Raw genomic sequence first — 21,731 nt, forward strand, 5'->3', positions numbered from 1 at the left:
AAAATATATGATAGCGAATCAGCAGCCCATTTTACCCCACCTAATTGATAGAAAAGAAAATCCAGGAAGGTTTAAAACTGGCTGTTACTTCACTAACACTGAATTTTTTGCCCAGCAATCAAAACATGATCTCCCATGAGTGCACTATTGTACTAGTTTTGTGGATGCCATTCAGATCTGTGACTTGTTCTTCAGGATGCAATAGAAACAGAAGTACATATGCAGTACCGGTGGCTGAAAATACATCCCTAAAATAAAGATAATAACATGGTCCATGATGTTTATTTTAATGTGAATAAACTAGCTAGTCAATGATTGGAGGGAAAAAAAAGTAATAATTATGATATAGTCCGTTTGAGGAATCCTCCAACTGGACTATGGCCCATGTAATCAAGTGCCACCTTGTCCAGGAAGGTCTACTTCTTTTGACTGATTGATCTGACTTAATTGTTCCTTCCTATTTCATCCTGCAAGCAGAGAGCTTGTACCAACATGTTGAGAGTTGCAACAGCAGGCAAATGATAGATAAAATGCCGCCCTGCATTGTAGCTTATGTGAGTAAATTAACATGTGCCATGCAATCAGGAAAGCAGTAGGCTTGTTTTGAGGAAGCATTTTAAATGGTTGAGCAACAACAGATGCAGTTTGAAGTGTCAGCGGTTGGCAGTATTGGCATACATATGCAGCTTGGGAAGAACTGTTTTGTGAAGGTTCAGCAATGCATCAGGCTGCTACAAGCTGAGAGGAATCTATTAGTGATCTGCATGCTTTGTCAATTGACAGGATGGACTACAATGCTGGCCACACTTGATAGACTTCTAGCAACTATTAATAATTTTTTCCATCTGCTTCCAGGTCTTGTCATTTATCCTGAGAGCTACCTTTTGTCAAGCAGTGAGCATGTTTCTTCTGAGGGAGGTATGTGAGATGTCAAACTTGGCTTTGCCATACTTCTTCTAAGATAACCTCCATACATGTATCTGAGAATAGAGCTGATCTGCACCCTCGCATTACCAATTCTCATGTTCTGCCTAGTAACAATGACTACTTCTCACTTTAATGACAACTTGAGCTGGATACTATTTCCTGACCCCTCTCACTCAAAGTTTCTGTAAGCAAGTCCATTTAGGCTAAGTGCTCATCATGAATATATGATGAGGTCCCAGTGCTGGGTCTAGAAAAATTCCCTTAAATATTTCTCTGCTCCCTTTCCATGAAACCCAAACAAATTTGAATGCATTGGGCCAAATCTTCCAATATCCAAAACAGCAAAATCTGGATTTAAGTCTGTGTTGTGCTTTGGAGCCCATCGGAAGTCCTGGAGCACATGCACTGTAATTGCCTGGGAGGTTTAAACTGCTGATGGTCTGATTTGAGCTGCCCTGGGGCCTCTGCAAAAGTCTACGACACTGAGCACAGTGTCAGAGACTTGGGTCAGATACACGGGACTTAACTTAGATACTTAGCTAGGAAATGTTAAGCTTGTTAATATCTGGCCTTACTCAGAGATTAGACAGCATAACTGAACTGAGCACCGCAACTGACCTCCCCACCCCAAACACCCAACAACTCGACCCGACTAACCAACTCCCCACCCCTGGACCCGACCTGCCCGCTCCACCCAACCTGACTTCCCACCTACCCACACACTCACGCACCCACTCATTCATTCACTCATCCGCCCACCCAGCCACTCACTCAGCCCCCTCTCACTCAACCTCTCACTCACCCACCCACTCACTCACTCATTAACCCACACTAATTCATTAAAGGACTTGAGAACTTTAAAAACTTACCTGAATACGGCAGCTAGTGCTGTAAAAAGGGAGCATGACCTCTCCTTTTTTGACTCTCCTGCACTCGCTTACCCTAGAGGGGTTGCGCTGATCCATTCCTGCTTCAGCTGGGATCAGAAGGCCTGAATAAAAATGGGCAGTTCCCTGTTGAGGCACAGAAAACTTCACGGGCAGCAACAATGTGCCCAGCATTGCCACTGACCAGAAGACCTGGGCCAGTGCCCTAATGATCAGCCTTTAGTGCATGTCTTGCTGTTTTTTTCCAGGTGTCAATGAAGATTTTTGATATTTCAGCATTCTTATTTTAAATATTTTGGAGCTGAAAATTCAACTCTTATTACATTCTCTCTTATTGTTTGAACTCTCACCTTAACTCAATCTGTCAATGATGCCCCATGCATATAAAGGGAAATAATTATACTGATTGAACTTGTGTAGATAGATGGCAGATTAATTCTATTTTTGCTATTTCACTACAGACATGTTTGAATACTGAAAAGTTAAATATTCAATTTTGATCCATGAAAATGTTATTGTCCATTCTGTTGTGCCAAAATCCAATCCAGTAATGGATTATTCAGCAATTAGACACAAACTTGTTTTATTTTGTTACCACTATGTTAAACTGCTGACTTTAGAATTTCAGTGCCTCCGATATTTAATTTGAGAAGGTGTAAAATGCAATTTTTAAGGAGAATTCTGGAGGGTATCTCCCACTGATTATAATCATTAGTGATTCCTGAGGAACAAGAGTGTTTTCCATCCAACTGCATTCAAACCTTCAAATTGTGCTAGAATAATCCAATATCTGATATAGCTGTTAAATGCAATGCACTGTTGTAAAATTATAACAAGATCAAATTTCCACTATGTGCGGGTAGCGGGCGGGTAAAATGACATTTTACCCATCGGCTGCAATGGTGGGTTTTCACGCCGTATCGTCCCAAACCTGCCACATTATTTGTGCATTCCCGGGAAACACGGTGTTTCCATGGCAGGCGGGCTCTCATTCGCCCATCTGCCATCATCCCGCACTGCATCACACCAGGTGCCATGTTTAAAGTCCAGCTGCAAGCACACATCTCAGTGCTTCCAGCTCACCACTGCTGCATGGAAGACATGGCCCTGAAACTCAAAAAGATTGCAGCCCTCCCGGTTGAATGATGGGTCTCTCAAGTGACTTTTGGATGTCGTGGAGGCCTGCCGGGATGTCCTGTACCCCAACTCTGGCTGCAGGTTGGGCAGCAACATGACCAAAAGTCTGGTTTGGGAGGCAGTGGCAGCGGTGATCAGCGTGCTTTCTTGCCGATGTGGACAGATGATCCAGTGGGGTTGCAAGAGCCTGGCAATGAGATTCCCGATGACCAATGGCAGGATACGCAGCCCGCTGTCGGCAGGCTGAGCGGACAAATTGTGAACTGCCTTCCCGCCGTCGTGAAATCAATCGCACCATTTTGTCCACTCACGCCACCTGTCATGCCCACCACCAATGGGCACGGAAAATTCCACCCTATGTAGATAAAGAATGCAACATGAACTTTTGGGAAATATTTATTGCTCTCAGATTCTTGATTACATCAATACAGCATCAGGATCTGCTGTATCTGCCAGTGTGAATCAGCTGTTCAGTACTTTATTCAGTTGAGCTATCTGGGAACAATGAAAGTTTGGGATTTCTAACATTAGTTATGGATGAGAAATCATGGGGAATGTGTGTGTAAAGTTTCAATAGATAGTTCCGTGATGGTGAGTACATCCACACATTCCACACACCCTTCCAACAATTTTAAATGGTGTAGGTATCTGGCCTTTGCATGTTATTTACACTATTCCTGCGATTTGGAATGGGTTCAAAACTAACCAGTCATTGACAATTCCTATCCCACTGTACTTACAGTGGTTCAATGGCCAGCTAGGAGGCTCAGGGCTTAGTACAGGCATAGCAGGAAAATGCAATCATTACATTTCCCCAGTACCAATTTGTGCACGTTCACTTATTGTTTGCTTCCTTTGGGAACAATGTATGGGATGTGGTTTCTGCTGTCTAATCTTGTGCTCCTTCTAAATGCTTTGTTAGTATGACATGTAAGTGTGGTGACAGCCTTATATTTTTGATGGAAACTTCTTGACATGACTGCATGTCAAAATAACCTTGTACCTTCTTACAGCACCTCAGCCTTTGCACTGGCTGATTGTTGCTGCCTAACATTTCTTTAATCCCTTAAGGGAACAGCTAGATTGGACAGATTCCTTCTGCTGTGCCTCAGCCACTGAGTGTCCCTGGCTCAAGGCCAGTGAATTTTGTGGGAACACACCTGAAGAGTGTGAAGCTCATCAGCAACGGCTGCCCCTTGATTTGATAATGTCTATTCAGGGTCACGAGTTTCTGCCATGGGTCTTCATGTGACTGAACAGGCCAATTCTTGACCCAGATATCTTTGGACATATGGGACAGGACATTCCATGAGGTAGTGGGATCTGGAATGCAGGATTTGCTTCCTTTCCTTTTCTTCTCTGCTGCCAACCTGCTGATGATCATCCTTAAGATGCTGGGACTCAAAGTGTGATGCAGCTTGATGGACAAGTTAGCCATTCAGAATGATTGGTAGCAAGCTCCTCCCAGTCATTAATGTCAATGTCACTATGCATCAAGGAGAGCTTCAGAGTGTTTTTCAAGTGTTTTCTTTGTCCTCCCCTGGAATGCTGACCATTGAGAGTTGAGAGAACAGAATCTGGCAGGAGAGGCAGTTTTTGGCTTTCGGGACACAGGGCGGAATCATTTCAGATTTGCACTAAGTGTGGTAGCAGGCGTAAAAAAATACATTTTACCTGCCGGCTGCAATGGGGGGTTTTCACACCGTATCATCTCCTCCCCAGAGCCTCATTAACAATGCACTCATGGAAAACATGCTGGATCGCTGGAGGGAGGTCGCATTTTCCCACCACGCCATGACATCAGAATTTCCAAACTCCGGGCACCATACTTAAAGCGCACCAGAGAACATGCCTACATGATGTCTACAGACCAGGACTGCTCCAAGCAACAGATGGCTCCGAAAGCAATGAAGTGTCAGCCCCCAAACTTAGTGATGCCTCTCTGGGGCAACTGCTGGAGCTAGTGGAAGGCTGCTATGATGTCTTTGCTCTGGTTGCAGGAGGTCCACCAGAGTCACCAATCTGGCCTGGGAAGCAGTGACAGCACAGTCAGCGCTACCAGAACACAGAGGAGGTCAGCCATCCAGTGCAGGAAGAGGATGAATGATCTCATCCGTTCCACCAGGCTAAGTCAACCACCTCATCACTCTCAATTCACACACTCGCAAACCCATCACAAATCCACAGGGCCACACTCACTGCTGGTTCAAGAGATTTCACACCTCAAGGAACAACACCACCAACTCTCACACATCTCACATCTCCATCAGGCTCATATCCTCTGGAGCTGACGTCCTCATCCCACCCATGGCTCCGCTCACCAGACAAACATTCCATGTAGTGTTATGTGTCCTGTTCGCACTACCTCCATCTGGTTTCATGCAGGAGAAGATGGCTCACAACTGCAGGGAGAGGGTGGAGTGGCCCACATTAGGCCCCTCACTCACTTTGAGGAGCGTGTTGTTGTGCTAACTGGTGAGGAAGTGGATTGTGCCTAAAGTGACGAAAAGATTGGTGGCGAACACCCATTGAAGGATCCTGCACCAGATCCTCCCTCTCTCAATGCAACTGTGAGTACTCTCTCTTCTGCTTTTGACTCTGATGCCATGCACTAATTATCTCTACTTTGGTTCACAGGGAGCTCTGCCAAGCGAACGACACCCTCAGCCAGTCAGTTCCTCAGCTCCATCCAGGTCGTCACTTCCTGCCAAAAGGACTCCTCCTCCTTTGAAGAGCTGGAAATAAGCAGCCTGGAAGACCTGTCACAGCGCTTACCCACACCCTCCACCAGCGCAGAGACACACATCTCGGCGGAACTTGGATCTAGACCAGGCTTGGGTTCACAATCTGGTGGTCACTGCACAGACATGTGTCCACAGCAGGAGGAGGAGGCAGGTTCAGCCAAGCTCCCCAGTACTCGGAGGACTGCTGGGGAAGAAGCATCTGCGAGGTCCATGTCAGATGACGAGCTTCTGGATTCAGCCTTCCAACTCATCCTGGAGAATCAGCAGAAGGCAAGAGAACATCACACATGAGCTGTTAGAAGCCCTCAACAGAGTGGCATGTGAGCCAGAGGAGTGCGTCCACCTGTTCTCTGATGAACTGGTGCCCACATGTGTGCATACGGAGGTCTCCATAGGGAGGATGGCAGATGCCTTGGAGACCCAGGTCCAGCAGAATGCAGAGATGCACACAGACCTGCACTCCATCGTGGTAGCTATGGTGAGTTCCTGCAGTGGCAACGCAATGGAGAAATGGCTCACCGTGATGACCCACCAGGTTCTCCTCCCCCTCAAGGATTCAGGTCCTCAGGCACACAAAGGGAGGAGGAGCGGCAGCTGGGCACCACTAGCCCATCCACTCAGGAATCCCAGAGGCTGTCTGCTCTCTCCAAGTCCACTTTACTGTGACCCCCTCAACCTCGTCCTCTGTCACCACACAGGAACAGCTGGCCCACAGGACAGTCAAAGCAAGCCGGGGTCTCCAAGGCCTTGGGTCTCCAGAGGACCCATGCTGCAGTCATCAGAGGTAACAGGGCCAACCATTGCACAGGCTGCCTCCACCCCTGTTGCAGATGTCAGGGTAGCACATAGAAAAGTGGTCGACCTAAATAAGTTAAGGAATTCTGATCACAAGTGGTTGCACGGGTGAACAGATTTACATGTCACTTTATAGTCTGAAAATATATTTGCTTTCACTGAATAATGTGTAATTCTGTCTTTCATCTGCATTCCCAGGCTTCACAGGTCCTCCCCCTGCATCAACCCCATCCCCCCCACCCGCAACTACTCCACCACTACCAGTTCAACTGCATGCAGCCAGACCACGAGTGATTCTGGAGAGATACGTGTGTGTGTGTGTGTGAGATAAGGCCTTTTGTGCAAGCTCTTTCCCACGCATACAGAGCCTTCCACTATCACACTCACCTCAGTGTCCTGAGCATTTTCAATGTGCCTGCTGGGGTTCTCTTTCAGTTGTCCATCAGAGCTGAGCTGCATCTCCACCAACCCACTGACTGCACTCCAATGCATAACCTGTGTCCGTCCAACATGAGGCTCTGCTCACTTTTAATTCAACAAATATGGTCGCAGCAAAGTTCTTGATTAGTTCCCCCTTCCTTTTCCCTCCCTGAGTCACCCACGTCCTTTGCCCCATTACTGTGGACGGCCCTGGCATCACCCTCCACTTCCCTATCATCACCTACCAACCCGAATCCTTGTTATTCCAGGATGCCTAGGTGAACGTGCATGTTCCCTGCAAGCCAGATGACCCCATCGCCATTCACATTGACCTCCCTGACCTCCTCCTTCCCACCCCCCCATGTCCGTGTCTGCCTCGGTGTCCCCACCAACCTCCCTTGCCACCACTTCTACCGTTACCTATGCACCCTCACCCTCCCACCTTACCAGCTTGCTCCGCCCCCTCTCACTCTCACCATTCCCTCTGACCACATCTGTCCTCAATTCACTCCCCAAGTGGCTGTCATGGGCTCCACAGACCCCTCCCTTCCCCCAACACCTTCGTCCCCCCAACGACCTCAGCCCCAACCCAAACTCACCCCCCGACACCTTTATTTTCCATCCCATCCTCAACCACCCCCAAAACCTCCTTCCCCTCACTCCCAACCTCACTTCAGTCTGACACCTTTGTTTCCCCTCCTCCCAAACTCATCCCTAGTACAACTTCCTCTCCCATTCACATCTAGACCTTCCTCTCCCTCACTTTGGCCGATCATCCATAGCAGCCCATGGTCAAGACCATGATTTTCCGAAGCAGGATGAAGCAGCAACAGAAACCATCCACCTTCCGAGAGCTGTTTCGCAGCAGAGCCATGTCCATCAGAATCCACCAAGCATGCTATGCATGTGTTCCTCCAGGGTCCGGTAGCTGAAGGGCTCCAGCATCTTCTGCTCCTCAGATGTCCGCAATCTAAGTAAGGCCTTAAAGGTAAGTTCCAACTTCTGCACACTACGCTTGTCCAGACGTGTTCTGGACTAGCGCGTTTTCCTGCCGGTGTAATGGTAAATCGGGCATGGGGGCAGATTCTGGTCGGGCCTTACTTTGCATCCCATTAGAGGGATGCATCATGATCACACCGGACTCCAGTGGAATTCGTGTTCTGCGATGGCGGATGCCATCGGATGATCCGCTGTGATTTCTGCCCCACACGCCAAATTCTCCACCGCTCCTGCCATCCGGCATGGTGCCTGCCACTAACAGGGCACAACGATTCCGTCCACAGTGTCCAGTCCATCAAGGTTAATTTTGCAGGAGTTTTACCTGAATGTTTTCAGAGCTGGCTTCAAGGAAAAACGCTAGAGTTTGTTGAACAGTCTTCCCATTTAACCTGGAAGTTGTGGCGGAGGCATTGCTGATGGAATTTCTCCAGAACTCTTCTGTGTTAGGAATGTGGTGGTGACAACTGCTCTACCTGTCACCAGGGTTCTCTTAAGCCTATGTTAGCTTCTCAGTGTCAGAAATGAGAGCCTCCTAATTTTAATGCTTAAAGCATAATTGAGAAGTGAGTGGGTCAATAGCTCTAGGTCATTGATTTAAAATCATTGGCAAAAAGATCTAGAGGGGGGATGAAAAGAATTTTCTTTTTCACTCAAGAGTTTCTGGGGTGTGGAATATTCTGTCTGAAAAAGTGGTGAAAGCTGATTCCATAATAATTTTAAAAGTGGATTGGATAGTTAGTTGAAGGTGAGAAAATTATGAGGGTTAAGGAGAAAAAGCAAGGATATGAGGCTTATTGGAAAAAACCATATCTTCATAAATTGGATTTTTCTTTTAAAATATGGAAAGATGTTGCATTACCTGGACATTTGGATGCTAACCTGGGAGATTTGTTTTTCAAAAAGGTCATAAGTTCACCTTGGAACTGTCAACAAGCATGCCTTTTCCAAGAAATCACCTGACCAGCATGGTACTTGAAGTGCATCTGTTTATTTGTTCTGAACTGCAATCATTTCAATTGATGGGGGAAATAAACTGGTAAAGGTGCAGGCACATGATTTACCAGAAATCACATGGCAGAAACAGGCTTTAACTTTTGAACCTGTTGTTTTGACAAGAATTCAGTCGTGTTGGGGAATAAACTGATTTTCTGTTTCTCTGTCTTGGCTGAAATTCTGTGTGGTTATAAACCTGTAGCCTGAAAATGCTTATCTGAGTGTAACTTGTCTGCACTTTGGATCTGCAAAGTTGAGACTGGAAGAATTGGTCCAGCTCTAAATTCTCCTCCATGCCAAAGCTCTGTCGGTGAGAACCTCCAGACATCTACTGGGACCATCTTCACATGACGGGGCTCTAGATTGACAATGTCAAACCTCTATGAACTTTGTCCTTTATTTTTAATGCTATCCTCTAAAGTGTCTCTCTGCAGTGAGGCCCTATCTGTTTGTCCTATATTTGTTTGTTTGTGTGTGTGTGTGTGTGTGTGTGTGTGTATCCGTCCATGCTGGGGTATTTAAAAAAGGGATAGATAGTTATACTTCCAGAGTACAAATGTGTGTTAACCACTTCTTGCAACTTGTTTTTTTCTTAAATAGAAGGTTTGTTTTATGATAAAACAATCTTCCTGAGTTTATTGAAAGAAGCCTAATTAAAGTCTCTTATTCTTAGTCTAACAGAAGCGAAGATGAACCATTGGCCATTTTGGTGAGTGAATTAAACTTTTAAACTAATAGTATAACCTGTGGATTAGTGGGATTAGATAAACTGCGCACTCCTCCCATCCCGATTGTAACATAAAGTGGGGCTCTTGGGGAATCTGAAACCCGGACAATGGGTGATTGGATGTGGAATGATAATAAATGGAAGCAGAAGTGACCAGGCTTCTTATGCATCAGTACACTTTGGAAGTTGCTAAGACTTTTCTAAAGATGGAAGATTCCTGACAGGTTTACAAAAAGTAACCAAAGCTAAGCCAACGGAATTGGCGGATAAGTTGGAAATAAAATAACCTGTATGGACGAGGAAAGCAGACATAGTTAAGCCAATAGCACAGCATTTGAAATTGGAAGGGATACCAGAGAGACCATGTTCTCCAGCGGATGAGTCAATTGAATTCGCTAAAATTCAATTGCAACTGAAATGGAGGCAAAAGAAAAAGAAAGAGGAAGAGAATTGGAATTGAAAAGACTGGAAGCAAAAGAAATAGAAAAAGAAAGGAAAAGGGAATTGGAAACATGAAAACTTGACCTCCAGAGATTGAAGTTAACAAGGGAGGAAGAGGAGAAGACAAAGAAAGAGAGGCGATAGAATGAGAAAGGGAATATCAGCTTAAAAGACTGGAATTAAAAAGAGAGGCCACAGATGCTGAGGAAGGTTCTGATGAGGAAAAAGACACCTTCAACCTGAAGTCCAGTGGGAGATACAAGCCCTCCCAAAGTTTAAGAAAAGGGCTGTAGAGGCATTCTTCATTTCATTTAAGAAGGTAGCTAAGCAAACCAAGTTGCCAAAAGAAATCTGGTCATTGCAGATTTCTGGAAGTTGCATGGGAAATCCATGGGACTTATTGGGGTACATATGGGTGATTCAAGAAAAAGAACACTGACTGAAAATGCAACAGATCAAGTTGTGGCATTAACTACAGCTGTGAATCTGAGTGTGAACACTGCTTTAGTTCAAGAGAAGTGAATAAAGATACATGACAGTTTGTAGAGAATTCTTACCGTGAGGAAAAGTAAATCATTATCCATCAAATGAGACAGTTAAACCTATAATTATATGAAGAGATACAGGAGCCACTCAAACACTTTTGCTGGGGAAAGGCATAATTTTTCCATCAGCACATTAAAAGCCAAAATTATAATATATGGTATTGGCAGGGAGTATATACCCATACCTTTGTACTGGTTACACTTGGAGTGTGACCTATTATCTGGGACTGTGATGGTACGAGTTGTTCAGAAGTTACCTATAGATGGAGTTGATTTACTCTTGGGAAAAGATTTAGCCAGAGCGAAGGTAGTAGCTTCTCCCATAATGGAAAGCCCTAGTGAGGTTAAAGAGATGGAGCAGTATAGGAAAAGGTTCCAGGAACTTTCCCTTAGTGTGTGATGACTTGAGCGATGGCTAAGCAAAGTCCAACATTGGAAGTCAAAGTGATACCACAAACAGATATTTGGTTAACTGAAACTTTCTTTAAAGACAAAGATAATCCAAAAGAGATGTTTAATAAATCTTCTCTGGTTGAGGCCCAACAAGCCGATCCAGAGTTAAGTAAAATAGCACAATTGGCCCAAACTAAATCTGAAGCTGAGAGAGTTCCAGAATATTATTATATTAAAAATGGGATAATAATGAGGAAGTGGACACCTCCTCACAGGCTTGCAGACAAAGAGTGGATGGTTGTTCATCAGGTAGTGGTGCCGCGCAGATATCATAAAGAGATATTACGGATAGCACATGTCATTCCTATGGCTGGACATATAGGGATATGGAAAACTCAAGTGTGGATAAACCGTCCGTTTTACTGGCCAGGTCTTCACAAGGACATGGAGCAGTTTTGTTAAACATGTACCAGATGGTAGGAAAACCACAACCTATAATCAAACAGGCACCCTTAATTCCCATACCCGTTTTTGAAGAGCCGTGTAGTAAGGTGTTAGTAGACTGTGTGGGACAGTTACCAAAAACGAAAGCAGGACACTAGTATATCCTTACTATTATGGATATGACAACTCCATTTTCAGAGGCCATCCCTTTAAGAACAGCTAAAGTAGTAGTAGAGAAGTTAACCCAATTTTTTACTCAATCTGGATTACCAATAGAGATCCGTTCGGATCAAGATTCCAATCTTATCTCTAAAATTTTTCAAAACATAATGGGCAGAATTTTACTTCCCACGGGTGGGCGCAGGCCTGACCCAATCGGGCATAAAATTGCATGAGAAGACATCGGGCAAGTGTCCCGACGTCATGCCGCACGATATTTCTTTTGGCAGGCGAACACAAAAGTCGGAAGCAGGCCCACCGACAATTGTGAGGGCAATTAAGCCATTAACGGCGCAATTGTCTCCGATTTTATGTAGCCCATCGACCCTTATGGTTGGGGGACGGGCGAATCGGCCAGGCGAACTTTGTATTTTTCATCAAACCTTGTCCACGGATGGGATGAGGTTTCCATTAATAAATAAAATAAAAATAAAAATCTGTGGACAGCATTTTTATCATCTATATGTTCAGGTGCCTGATTGTGATGCTTGGACATTTTTTTTCCTGATTTTCATGACTTTATTTCATGAATTTCGGGTCTGCAGCTCCCCGAGGCAGCTCTCTGCCTTCATGGAGCTTTCACTCAGCGCTTGCGCACGCCCATGGAAACATTATCACCCGCGCTCCTCTCGCCCCCACCCCGGCAGCGCTGAGCTTTTCAGCACGCGCTTCATGCCGTTAATTGGCCAACCGGTGTGAAATCATGGTCCGGGGACAATTGCGGTTGGCGGTCCGTTTCCCGGCCGCTCCTGGGCCTGCCAATTGCGCCCACCCACCGAGGTGAAAATTCAGGCCAATGAGTAGTTTGGGTGTAAAACAGTTAAAGTCCACAGCATAGCATCCACAGGCACAGGGAGCTTTAGAGAGGTACCATCAAACTTTCAAAACAACGATTAAAGCACATTGTCATGAATATCCCCATGACTGGGACAAAGGACTGATTTTCTTTTATTTGTTACCCAAGATTCACCAAACAAATCGACTGGTTTTAGCTCTTTTGAATTAATTTATGGACGTGAGATAAGAGGTCTTCTGAAATTAATCAAAGGAAAGTTTTTAGGACAGAGGGACAAATACCCTATGTTAGATTATGGGCTGAATCGCCCCAGGTTTGCACTAAGTGTGGTAGTGGGCGGGTAAAGTGACATTTGGCCCACCGGCTGCAATGGCGGTTTCTCACGCTGTATCATCCCCAGCCCACCACATTAATTATGCATTCCCGGGAAACACACTATTTCCATGGCAGGAGGGTTCTCATTTGGTCACCACACCATCACCTCGCCGCTTCATCATACCAGGCACTATATTAAAAGTGCAGCTGCATGCACACATCTCAGTGCTTCCAGCCCACAACTGCTGGATGGAAGACATGGCCCCAAATGGCAAAAAGACTGCAGCCCCCATGTTCAACGACGCGTCCCTTGAACACCTTTTACGCGCAGTAGAGGCCCACCGTGATGTCCTCTACCCCAGCTCTGGCTGCAAGATGGGCAGCAACATCAGTAATCCAGCTTGGGATGTGGTGGCAATGGTGGTCAGCACCAATGCCCTGCAAAAGAGGACAGTCACATAGTGCCACAACAGGATGAATGATCTCCTCCATTCTGCCAGGCTGTCACTCATCTCATCATTCTCAACTCACACACTCACAAACCCATCACACATCCACAAGGCCCTCATTCACTGCCAATTCAAGGGACGTTACCATTCACTGTCTCACACACACCTTCACTGTCCTCATCCCATCCATGGGACCAGTCACCTCCACACATGCCAAGCATATTTATCATCTGGCCGGGTAGGCATCCTGCTTACGCTGTCTCCATCTCTATTCATGCAGGACAAGCTGGTACACAACACAAGGAAGAGGCTACAGACTGGTGGTGGAATACCTAAAATCAAGCTCCTCACGGACTTTGAAAACTGAGCCATCCAGATGGCCGGCGACAATCTGGACCATTCCTGTGTTGACAGTGAGGTCAGCGGTGCCCTACCAAGTGAGGATCTAGCATTGCAACATCTATCAGACAACCATGCCGTGAGTGATGTATCCTGTTTCACAGGCCACTGCCATGTACTAATTATCTCCCCTTGCTTTCCCAGGCACATGTGGAAAACTGCCAAGAGAGTCTGCGACCCAGGGCCTCAAATCAAGCCCTGAGGGAAACTCAGAAGAGGAATCCGCTGAAATCCTCCCTGAAAACCCATCACAGCGCTCACCCACACCCTCCACCAGCGCAGAGACACACACCTCGGTGAGACCTACATTTAGGGTAGCCTTGGGATCACAATCTGGGGAGCACATCACATTTTCTGATCCACAGCCGGCAATGGCAGTGACTTCCCAGGTGTCCGGCACTTGGAGGATTGCTGGAGTCCAGAAATTTGCTGAGTCTGAGGCAGATGACGAGCCTCTGGACTCGGTCATATCACAGTTACTGGAGCTGCAAAGGCAAGCTTGGGAACATCAGGAAGGGATGTCCGCTGCACTCCTCAGATTGTAAGGAACAATGGAGGAGTCTGGCCATCTTCAGGCTGAGGTGATAGCGCCAGCATGCCAAGGTCAATGCTGGTAGGATTCCGGCCGCCATGGAGACCTTGGTCCAGGATGTCACTTCTGCGCTGCTGCGCGGGCTGAACTCTATCGCCAATGCTTTAGTTGACCTCCAACAGTATGTACATGAGAGGGGTGCGGGGCAGCTCGATCTTACTCCAGCTTCCCTTTCTCAAGGAGTCAGCCAGGGGCTCTCAGACACCCACAGGGAGGAGGATCAGCAGGTGAACACCCTGGGGCCATCCACCCAGGTGACTTTGGATTTGTCTGGCCCACCCGAGTCCCCCCTTCATGAGACCTCAGTGGCTATAGCTCCACAGGCCGAGGAGGGTGCCACTGCCACACAGCAGGACCCCGGTAGCAGGTCAGGGCCCTTCAGATCTCAGCCCTCCAGCGGACGCCCGCCAAGGTCATCATAGATATGGTGTCGCAGTCAGCAGGCTTCTGCTGTGGATGCCTGGGGAGCACCAAGACGTAACGGCAGGGGTTACGAAAGTTCTGAGGAAGTAATTGCACAGCCTGGGCATGGGTGTTAACCACTTGTACATAATGTTCACTGTTGTAAATAAACTCCCAAGATTGTCTCCCTGCCTGTGGCTCCTTGTTCTGATGAGCAGTGTTCTTATCACTCAGATTTGAATCATTTCTGCACAAGATAAAGGCAGGTGTCTCAGTCCAGGGCCTCTTCCCTGTGCTCTGTGCAGCCTTCAGACCACAGTGATGGTCCAGCCTCACACTCCCTGGAAACATTACTGATGCCTGCACCTCGGCAGTGGGCAGGTGTCACAGAGTTCTCTCATACTCTCTGTGTGCTCTCAGCGCCTTTAAGGTGGAGCTGGCCCCCATCACACCAGCATCTGAGACCAGTGATGTTGTGCACCAGCTCCTGAAGGTGCTAAAGGTGGACATAGCATCGGTGGGTCTAAAGTTTCAGAGCTGCATCTCTGAGATGACCTTGATCACAGAGCACAAGCAAGCTGCCCTCAGCCAGACAGGAGTCAGACATTCTCAGGTGCTATATGAAGATCTATGGAGTGTCCTCACTGCATGGCATCATCATCCTCATGCAATTGAGTGACGATTGGGGCCTCCACCGTGTCTCCATGACAAGAGAATTATCAAAGAGATTATGTGTGCTGCCATAAGCCAGACTGGAGACAAACATTCATAGCTGCAATGTGAGGACCCATGGTGTTTCCTCACTACATGACGACATCACCCTCCACAAATCTAGCAGCTATGAGGGCCTCCCGGGCACGCTTGTCTTGTCTGCCAGTGCAAGGGCCTCATCACTGTTGTCATCGCCTTCGAGGACCTCCTCACCCTCATCACCATTAACATTGTCCTCATTGTAGGAGACCTCCAGATGCTGCATCTCCTCCCCAGCCTGCTCCTCTCCCCATTGCAGCGCCAGTTTGTAAAGGGTGCAGCAGGTGACAACGATGCGTGACACCATCTGTGGACTATATTGCAGGGCTCCACCAGACCGGTCCAGGCACTGGAACATCATTTTCAGCATCCCAATGGTTTGCTCCACCAAGCTGCGAGCTGTAGCATGAGCCTCGCTATACCTTCTCTCTGCTGCAGTCTGAGGCTGCCGCACATGTGTCATCAGCCACACCTTCTGTGGGTAGCCTTTGTCCCCTAGGAACCAACCCTGCAGCCTCAGTGGACCCTGAAAGACGTCAGGGAACTGTGACTGACTGAGAATGTAGGAGTCATGGATACTCCCTGGAAACCGTGCGCAGGCCTGCAGGATGTGTTTGTGGTGGTCGCACACCAGCTGCACATTCAGCGAATGGAAGCCCTTGTGGTCGACATAGTTGACCACGTGTTGCGACAGAGATCTGACCATCAATTGAGTGCAGTAGATCACACCCTGCACCTGTAGGAAACCAGAGATCTCAGGAAATCCAATCGTTCTGGCATCCTGTCTCCCTTGGTCCTGGGTGAATTGCATAAAGTTGTGTGCCCTCAGGAAGATGGCATCCGTGAGCTCATGGATGCATTTGTGGGTGGAGGCTTGTGAGATCCCACAGAGGTCACCTGTGAAGCCCTGAAAGGAGCCACTGGTGTAGGAATTGAATGTTGGAGTCACTTTCACAGCCACTGGCAGTGGATGCCCAAGTCCCTGTGGTGCTAAATCCTGCAGCAGTTGGCAGATGCAACCGACCAGTTCCACAGACATGCACAGTCTTCGGCGACACTACTTCTCAATTATCTGCAAGAATGAAAGGTGGTGTCTATTGATCCTGGGTCTAGCTACAAATCGACCAGTGATGGCTTGCTGTGGTTCTTCAGTGGTGTGTACGGGAGCTCCAGCTGCCCCTTCTCCCTGATCGTGCTACTCCTCCCTCTGCGTAGCCAAGTGCCTCCATCGCTGTCTTCTCTGCCGCCTCTGCTCCCTGTAAGCCAGGAGGCATTCAGCTAGGTCAGCAGGCTCTATGCTCCTGATGTACTCCTCTTTCAGAATGAAAGAGAGGGACGAACAGGTTATCAAGGGTGTAGTAAGAACGTCTCTTGGTTAAGTCTGAAGGCATCTTAACACATCCCGGAGAGTGCTGGCCACCACTTGGATGGCCAGAGATTAGTGCACAGCATGGCTGCCTGAAACCCCACACACCTGGGCCCCATTCCACCTGACCAATTGGTGACAGCTTTACCCATTGGACTGCATGCTGTGCTCTCAGCTCAGGAGCAAGCATTCTCCTAACCCACACTGCAAGGCTGCACTGTTAGCTTGAACCATGGGGGAGACTGGTCCAAACTGGGATAATGACTTTGCAAGGGGCTGTGAGCATCTCCACCTGTGACTGCTCCATGGCCACCTTTAGCAAGGAGACTGTACAATGTGCCCAGTCATCCAACTGTTCTGCAGTCCAATAAAATGTTCCAAAAAGCTGGTGTGCATTCATTAGTTTGCAGTCTGTGCACAAGGGATAAAAAGCTCTGGAGCATTTGGCGGCACTTTCATGCCTCTGTGTTGCTCGAGTGGGCAGATAAGCTAGAGGCCCAACTTCACGTTGTGGCTGCATCTGAACTGTCTCAGCTGCAGATGAATGGTCACTTTATACAACGTTTCCCTAATGAGTAGTCGCTTCCCTCCCCTCAACCCCGTATGTGCTTGTGCGCCACCGCCAACCACAGGACAGCCTTGTCCACCGCCCCCCCCCCCCCACCCACCCACCCCCCCCCCCCCCCCCCCCCCCCCCCCAAACTCCAAGTCTCCTCAACCACAGGCCAGCCTCGCCCCCACCCTCAACTCATCTCAACCGCAGGACAACCCTTGCCCCCATGCCTCCAATGCACCGCAACCTTGAAGGCCAGCAGGCGACCCAGGCCAGCGCTGTGCAACATTACTGTGCACAAACCTCCGAGTTTCTCTCAAAGTGCAGCCCAAGTGCACGCCTTATATATACTGTTGTGAAACGCATCTACGTGCAATTACACCGATGTGGGTGGATAATCCAGCTTGGGGGGTGGGGGGATGATTACGGCAGGCTGGCCTTATAATGATATGCAGATGTATTACAATAAGGTTCCCGACATCCAACAGCAGGAATTGTGGCCTGCCATTGATGGGCTGATTGGACTATCGCAAACTGGTTTGACAAAGTCGTGAAACTGATTTTTGGCCTCCTCGCCATATTGTCCGCTCATACAGCCCAACGCCAGCTGGCACGGGTGATTCTGCCCTCTGTGTCAATGTTCTAGGGACCGCTCACGGGAGCCTGCAAGGACATCTTAAAGTTTCTCAAACAAAGATGAAGGAGTGGGCCGTTAAGCAAGCTGTGATCCAAACATTATAACCAGGGGGTGAGGTATTAGTGTTATTTCCTTTACAGGGGAACCTCTGAAAGTTCGGTTCAGCAGTTCCATACATGGTAATTAGGAGAAAAGCAAAATAATGCGGATGCTGGAAATCTGCAACAAAAACAGAAAATGCTGGAAAAACTCAACAAGCCTGACAGAATCTGTGGAGAAAAAAAACAGTTAACGTTTCAAGGTGATATGACTCTTCTTCAGAGCCACTCGAAGCATTAACTCTGTTTTTTTATTTCTCCACAGGTGCTGTTAGACGTGGTAATTAGGAGGGTTGGTAGAGTAAATTATTTGATAGCTATCCCAGATGGTAGAAAAAAGAATCGGCTGTGTCATATCAATATGTTGAAACAATACCATCATAGGGAGGAGGATAAGAAGGAGCAAGTATATCAGGTTATAAGCACAGTGCAGGATGAAAGATGCAGGGAGAGTGAAGTAGAAGAAGACTTAGACGTTCACAAATTGAACCTCCTACAATCCAGTTAGCTAACACAGAAATATTTGGACAGTTAGACACCATAGTTTTATACCTAGATGCAGGACAACAAGAAGATCTAGTGAGGTTACTTATGGAATTTAAAGAAATCTGTAGAGACAAACCAGGATGTACAGCCTTGGCCGTACATGATGTGGATGTAGGAGTATCCCATCCTCTAAAGCAGCATCCTTATTGTTTAGGTCCAGAGAAACAGGCTCAGGTGAAGGTAGAAATTAAATATTTGTTAGAAAATAACCTAATTAAGCCAAATCAAAGCAGTGTGTTAGTGCCTAAACATGATGGGTTAACCAGATTCTGCATAGATTATAGAAAGGTTAATGCGGTAACACAAACAGATTCCTACCCAATCTCTTGTTTAGAAGATTGTATTGACAAAGTTGGCAGTGCAAAGTTGCTTACCAAGATAGATTTGTTGAAAGAATACTGGCAAGTACCATTAACATGGTGAGCTTAGGAGATTTCAGCTTTTGTCAGGCAGAATGGGCTATACCTATGCCAAATGATGCATTCAGCTTAAAAAAATGCTCCAGCCACTTTCCAAGGACCAATGAATCAGGTGATAACTAACACTCCTAATTGTGTAGTTTACTTGGGCCATGTATTGATTTATAGCAACACTTTGAAAGATCATGTGAAACAATTGGAAAACCTATTTAAACAATATACGGTTTGTGGATCCAGAAATAAACCTTGCCAACAGTGTGTTTGCAAAAGCATGAGTAATTAATCTAGGGCATAGCATAGGACAGGGGCAAGGGTTATCAAAATCAGCTAAAGTATGGGCTTTGATGGAATTCCCTGTCCCTAAAACTAAATGGGAAATCATGAGATTTTTAGGGATGTGAGGCTTCTATCGTAAATTTGTGCCAACCTTCAGCACAATAGCCGGGCCACCAAGAGTTTTATTGCAAAAGAAAACAAAGGTGGTATGGTTAAGAGAGTGTTAGACAGCTTTTGAGAAGCTGAAGGTGATTCTAACTATTGAACTGGTGTTAGCTGTCCCTACTTTCACTAAATCCTTCAAGGTGGCAACTGCTGCTGGTGACTTGGGAGTGGGTGCAGTGTTATTGCAAGAAGTTAAAGCAGGCATAGAGAAACTATTGGGGTACTTTGTTAAAAAAAACGACATCAAAATACTTATTCTACATTAGAAAAAGAAAGCCCGGGTTTGTTACTGGCTCTTTAAACATTTTGAGGTATATATTCGTCATGGCTGTTAAGAAACACTAGTATATATTGACCATAATTCCTTGGCCTTTGCAGAAAAATTTAAGATGCAGAATGACAGACTGTTCTGATGGAGTTTGCTAATAAAGCCTTATAACCCAGAGTAGATAGGAAGAAGCTGTTCCCGCTCGTAAAAGGATCAAGAACGAGAGGGCACAGATTTAAAGTGATTTGCAAAAGAAGCAAATGTGACGTGGGATAAAACGTTTTCACACAAGTGGTTTGGGTTTGCAATGCACTGCCTGGAAGTGTGGTGGAGGCAGGTTCTATCGAGACATTCAAGAGGGCATTAGATGATTATTTGAATAGAAACAATGTGCAGGGGTACGGGAAAAAGGCAGCGCAATGGCACTAGGTCGTAATGCCCATTTGGAGAGCCAGTGCAGACATGATGGGCTGAAAGGCCTCCTTCTGTGCCATTAAAATTCTGTGTTCCTGTGTTCCTGTGATAACTTAAAGATTTTTCATTTTGCTGGAAAGGATAATATAATCACTGATGCATTATCAAGAATGTAAATTTTGTCGAATTATCCGCAGGACAAGAAATTCAGAGAAAACTGTACAGATTATGGATAAGGAATGAATGGGTGAGTGACTGCATGTTTGAATTTTGTTTTTATATTGTGTATATCTTTCCTGTAATGAAACTTTGTAATGAAACACATTTGGAAATGGCATTTCATTCCTTAAGGGCAGAGGTGTTGGAAAACCCATATCTTCACAAACTGGATTTTTCTTTTAAAGTATGGAAAGACATTGCATTATCTGGATATTGGGATGCTGGCCTGAAGTTTTTTTTTAAAGGTCATAAGTTCACTTTGGAACTGTCAACAGGCGTGCCTATTCCAAGAAATCACCTGACCAGCGTAGTACTTAAGGTATGTTTATTTGTTTTGAACTGCAATCACTTTAATTGATGGGGGAAATAAACTGGTAAAGGCACAGGCAAGTGATTTACTGGAAATCACATGGCAGAGACAAGCTTTAAGTTTTGAACCTGTTATTTTGTGAACTCAGTCTTGTTGTGGAATAAGCTAAGCAGGAAGGCTACCCTAACTGACTCTCTCTCTCTCTCTGCCTTGGCTGAAATTGTGTATGTGGTTATAAATCTGTAGCCAGAGAACCTTCATCTACTGGGACCAGTGGCCTGACTTCACATGAGGGAGCTCCAGATCAACCGTGTCGAACCCCTTCATTTTTTAATGCCTATTCTCTAAAGCCCATCTCTGCAGAAAGGCCCTATCTGCTTGTCCTTTGTTTGTGTGTATGTGTGTGCACGTGCATGTGTGTGCATGCTGAGGTACTTTTAAAAGGGGTAAATAGTTATACTTCCAGAGTACAATTGTGTGTTAAGTGCAAGTTGTTTCAAGAAAAAAGTTTTCTTTTATAATAAATCAATCATTCTGAGTTTAATGAAAGAAGCCCAGTTAAAGTCTCTTTTATTCTGGGTCTAATAATAGTGAAGATAAATAATAGGCCATTTTGGTGAGTGTATTAACCTTTTAAACTAATGGTGCAGCCTGAGGAGCAGTGGAGCTAGATAAGCTGTGCACTCCTCCCGTCCCGGTTATAACTGACTAAACACAATTGCTCTTTCATAGGCAAAATTGAAGTACTGTGGATGCTGGAAATCTGAAATAAAAACAGAAAATGCTGGAAATATTCAACAGGTCTGGCAGCATCGGTGGACGTGTTAAATCTGTTTCCAGTTCTGCTGGTAGTCCATCAACCTGAAATGTTAACTTGGTTTCCCTCTCCACAGATGCTGCCTGACCTGATTATTTTCAGCATTTATGGTTTTATTTCAGATTTCCGGCATCTGCAGTATTTTGCTTTTTTGTGTAAAAATATACTGCTTTTGTCTCACTACAACTCCCATCCATTTAAAAGTAAACTATACTGTTACTGGAATAAATAAAATTACAATTTAATACTTAAAAAATCATTGTTAATCC

At 46.1% G+C, this 21,731-nt stretch overlaps 1 protein-coding gene across 1 annotated transcript in view; it reads right to left on the reverse strand.

Moving 5' to 3' along the window:
• gabrg1 (gamma-aminobutyric acid type A receptor subunit gamma1) overlaps nucleotides 1-21,731 on the reverse strand; it is a gene marked incomplete at its 5' end in the record, with an annotated part of 111,143 nt that overhangs the window by 89,152 nt on the left and 260 nt on the right. The window lies entirely within an intron of this gene.

This window comes from Carcharodon carcharias, chromosome 1 (genome assembly GCF_017639515.1).
Source record: "Carcharodon carcharias isolate sCarCar2 chromosome 1, sCarCar2.pri, whole genome shotgun sequence".
Taxonomy (NCBI): domain Eukaryota; kingdom Metazoa; phylum Chordata; class Chondrichthyes; order Lamniformes; family Lamnidae; genus Carcharodon; species Carcharodon carcharias.